This window comes from Cervus elaphus, chromosome 1, assembly GCF_910594005.1.
Source record: "Cervus elaphus chromosome 1, mCerEla1.1, whole genome shotgun sequence".
NCBI classification, from domain to species: domain Eukaryota; kingdom Metazoa; phylum Chordata; class Mammalia; order Artiodactyla; family Cervidae; genus Cervus; species Cervus elaphus.
The window spans coordinates 96,384,905-96,389,692 of NC_057815.1; the positions used below are offsets into that span (position 1 = coordinate 96,384,905).

The 4,788-nt window shown below is 50.4% G+C and overlaps 1 non-coding gene across 1 annotated transcript; it reads right to left on the minus strand.

The window, feature by feature from the left end:
- On the minus strand, positions 1 to 72 carry TRNAC-ACA. The gene has a single exon. It is a non-coding gene; the product is annotated as a tRNA-Cys (tRNA).
- Positions 73 to 4,788: the final 4,716 nt, after the last annotated feature.

Sequence of the window (4,788 nt, forward strand, 5' to 3'; positions counted from 1 at the left end):
TTCCCAACCCAGGGATTGAACCTGGGTCTCCCGCATTGTAGGCAGACGCTTTACCGTCTGAGCCACCAGGGAAGTCCGTGGTGAAGAATCATGAAGCTGCAATAAAAATATTGGCGTGCGACCTCTGATTTGGTTACCATTCAGAGAGCTCCCAGTCTTGCTGGACTTTCCACCATTTCCTTTTTGGGGGGAAGAAGAAAACTGGTGGTTCTTGGAGGGGCCTTTGGAGAAGGCAATGGCACCCCACTCCAGTACTCTTGCCTGGAAAATCCCATGGACAGAGGAGCCTGGTAGGCAGTCCATGAGGTCGCTAAGAGTCGGACATGACTGAACGACTTCACTTTCACTTTTCACTTTCATGCGCTGGAGAAGGAAATGGCAACCCACTCTGGTGTTCTTGCCTGGAGAATCCCAGGGACAGGGGAGTCTGGTGGGCTACCATCTATGCGGTCACACAGAGTCGGACATGACTGAAGTGACTTAGCAGCAGCAGCAGGGGCCTTGCTTGCCTTCATTTTGCTTCATTTTCTTTTCCCTCCTGGCCAGATGGAACCGATGTTCACAAACTGTGGGCGCTGGTCTCCAGCATCTGGCCACCAAAGAGAGCCTGCACGCCTGTGGCATCTCTGGGTGCTCCTGAGAAAGGCAGAGTCTGGTCCTCCCAGCCCACCAGCATTTTCACAGGATCCACACTCCTGGTTTGGTTAGAGTCTGAGACACTCTGACTAAGCAGCCTGAGTGGGTTTGGCTCTTGTGCCAGTTAGCTGCTGGTGGGAAGGACAGAGGTGAGGAGGCTCCTGGTCCCCCATTTGTCAGACTCTGTGTTGAGGCTGATCCAGAAGGGACCAGACATTTGGTGGGAGCGTCTGAAAGTGATTTGGGAGGGTGAGGAGGGGAATGTCATGATTTGCTGGAGGGGAAAGCCCCTGAGAACCAGACATTTTCCTTCTAGTCTGAGTGCGAGGGTGTCAGACAGAAGCCTTCCTAGGGGAGGTCTCCAGCCTTGCACAGGAGCGAACATCACTGTCCTCCTTATTGGACTTTCTGGTTGATATATATGTCCAAAGAACAGAATCAGCACTTGCTTGAACTAGTTTTTTTTAGAAAATATTTTTTTATATAAGTGAGTAGAAGATAAGTATGTAACTTAAGAACCAAGACTAAGGGCTGCCTCACTGATGAGATGTCATTGGACCACATACAGTTCTGAGGCCAGGAGGACGTGCAGACTTTGAAAGTATCACGTGGAAAACCCAGCTCTGTGGAGTCATGGCGGACATCTGATTGGCCTAGAACAGCTGGGGGACAGGAAGATTCTACAGCACTCTTCCCACAGTCCCCCCCCATCTCCCAACCATTGCAAATGCACCACCGAATAGGTGACCGTTCACTGCTTTTCAGAAGAGCTTCTTCAGTCCTTCGCTGGAGCCTGAGGCTGCTGGCTTGGTCCTGGAAAGGCTATTGCCTAGAAGTTAAGAGCATGGGATTTGGGATTGGCCAGATCCAGATGGCACCCCACTCCAGTCCTCTTGCCTGGAAAATCCCATGGACGGAGGAGCCTGGTGCGCTGCAGTCCATGGGGTCGAAAAGAGTCAGACACGACTGAGCGACTTCACTTTCCCTTTTCACTTTCATGCATTGGAGAAGGAAATGGCAACCCACTCCAGTGTTCTTGCCTGGAGAATCCCAGGGATGGCAGACGCTGGTGGGCTGCTGTCTATGGGGTCGCACAGAGTCGGACACGACTGAGGTGACTTAGCAGAAGCAGCAGCAGCCTGCCCTTAGTCCTTTTGTGACCCGGGGCAAGCGATTTAACTTCATTCAGATTTTCCTTCTGCATGGTGGTACCTACCATTAGGGTTGCCATGGGGACTTAACAAGATGATGCATTTGAAGCCCTTGTCAGCGTGTTTGGCAGACAGTAAATACAGATGGTCCCTGACTTTCTATGACTCAACTTAAGTTTCTTGAACTTCATTATGATACAAGAGCAATACACATTCACTAGAAACCATGTTGTTAGTTTTGAGTTTTGATCTTTTCCAGCCTCTCAGCATGCTGTAAGATCTTTCTCGTGATTCTGAGTAGTGGCGGTGATCACAAAACAACCGATACACTTACAGCCATACTGGACCGAGACAATCATTCTGGTGTTTACTTTCAGTACAATAGTCCATAAACCACATGAGCTATTCAACACCCTACTAGAAAACAGACTCTGTGTTAGATGATCTCCCTTAAATGTAGGCTAATGGAAGTGTTCTTAGCACCTCTGAGGCAGAGCGGCCTAAAGCTATGATGTTCAGTAGGTTGGGTGTATTAAATGCATTTCAACTAATGATATTTTCAACTTATGCTTGGTTCACTGGGACTAACCTTACTGTCAATCAAGGAAGATCTAGATTCAAGGCTTGTTATTAATGCTAAGTGGGCGCTTGAGGGTAAGTGGGGCGACGGGAAGCCCAGGAGAAGAGGTGGGGGTCACCTGTGAGGGTCACCTGTGCACTCACTGACCTTCGGGGGAGCAGGGACCATCCCCGAGTCCAGTCTGGAGGCCCCGGGCTGTGACCGTCCCTCCCTGTGACGCTGGTGCATCCAAGCTGCTTCCGATGTCTCCTCCTCTGAAGCCTCTGGATGAGGTCTCATCAGCCCTTTCCACCTGGGCCCGTGGGAATTGCCTCATTTCCGGGTGTCCCAGGGGCTGAGCAGGAAGCCAGGGACTGGTGGTCCGGGACACCCAGACAGTGATGCCTGGAGACTCAGATCCTGTTGGACCTGGGGTCTGGGAACCTCGGGAGCCCAGCCCAGGGCTGACCCTCCTGACTCACCGAGTCTCTCCCCTGAGGGCCCCCACCCGGAGCTTAATGAACGTGAGCCTCCCGAGAGCAATCTCTGCCCAGAAATCCAGCGGGGAGCGCTCACAGCGCGGTCTTCCGAGGGGCCCGAGGCTATTATTTTTGTTTGTCTCTTGAACAGCGGAGAGGTGGTTAGTGATCTTTCCCTCTCTCATAAGACAAACCTGAGACCCCAGGAAGGCTCACTCATTTTTTTTTTCTGATCTCACAGCAAATCACTGGTAGTAACTGGTAAAATCTGGCAATGGTTTTTTTCACCATTTCATTTTCATAAAATCCTCAGAGATCTGATCAGCAAACATTATTGTCCACATATTATGGAAGGGGAAAACAGAGGCTCAGGGAAGCGAAATGACCAGTCCACGGTCATAACTGATAAGTGTCAGAGTTGGGACCCAAAGCCAGGCTCTTTAAACCTTTGATCTTTGCTTCCTCCACAGCTCCCGGACTCCAGGAGTTCAGTCATCCTGGAATTACCTGATGTTACGGGTCTGGTTTAGAGGAACCATATTTTAAAGGAGAGGCATATGCAATTTCAGCATCCTAGTCTTTGCCACAGCCCCACTGTCCTTGATAAGGTTTCTGTCCTGCTCATCAGCAGCAGATTCTGACAAGAGAATCCCTACTCTTTTCCCTGGAGGATTATGACCCCTGCAGTAATGGAATCCTGTTTTTTTTTTTTTTTTAATTTAATATAATTTAAAAATATCATTTAAGTATGCATACGATTGAAACTACATTTGTTTTTTTTCTTTTCGTTTTATGTTTTTGCTGCACCGCACGGCATGTGGGGTTTTAGGTCCCCCACGAGGGACTGAAGCCCTGCCCCCTGCACTGGAGGCATGGAAGCTTAACCCCAGGCCCCAGGGAAGTCCCCGGGGTCCTGTCTGTCATCAGACCTGGAGCCTGTTGCTGAACTCCAAAGGGTGTTTGCAGGGTGCTGCCCCCACCCCGCCCACTGTCACTTGTTGCTCTGGGGGCTCTCGGCCTGCATCTCTCCCCATTTTTAAACTTATTTTTTAAATTGGAGGGTAGTTGCTTTACGATGTGTTGGTTTCTGTTGCACAGCAATGGACCCAGCCATAATTGTACATGTATTTATATTTACACACCCTCGCTCCTGAGTCTCTGCCCCCCCCCCCCCCGCCCCGGGTCATCACTGAGCCCCAGGCTGGCCCCCGTGTTGTACGGCAGCTCCCCACCGGCTGCCTGTCTCACACGCGGCCGTGTAAGCATCTCACTGCTGCGTTCTCGGCTTGTCTCTCCTTCCCTCGCTTCGTCCACAGGTCCGCTCTCTACGTCTGCATCTCCACCCCTTCCCTGTAAACAGCTTCCTCAGTGCTGTTTTTCTAGATTCCACATTTGTGCATTAATATACCACATTTGTCTTTCTCTTTCTGGGTTACTTCACACTGTGTGACAGGCTCTAGGTTCCTCCATCTCACGACAACTGTCGCAAATATCTCCTTTTTCACGGCTGAGTAATATTCCCTTGGACATACGTGCCACATGTGCTTTATCCATTTACCTGTTAATGGACATCTCAGGGGCTTCTGGGTTCTGGCTGTCGTAAATAGTGCTGTTATGAGCATTGGCGTACATGTATCTCTTCAAATTGTGGTTTTCTTGGGGTATATGGCCAGGAGTGGGATTGCTGGATCTTATGGTAGTTTTACTTCTAGTTTTTTTTAAAAAGAATCTCCGTGCTGTTCTCCATAGTGACTGCATCGGTTTACATTCCACCGACAGTGCAAGAGGGGTCCCTTTCCTCTCCTCATTTTCACCCATCTCTGGCTCAGTATCACCCCTTCGGGACCCCTCGCTCACTCTTCCTTCTCTGTGACTGTCACCTCCTGGAGCTCCAGTGACGCTGACTGCTTGTCCCAAGTTAGCCCTGTCATTGCCCCAGGCTGGGGTGTTCTCCTGGGTGGCC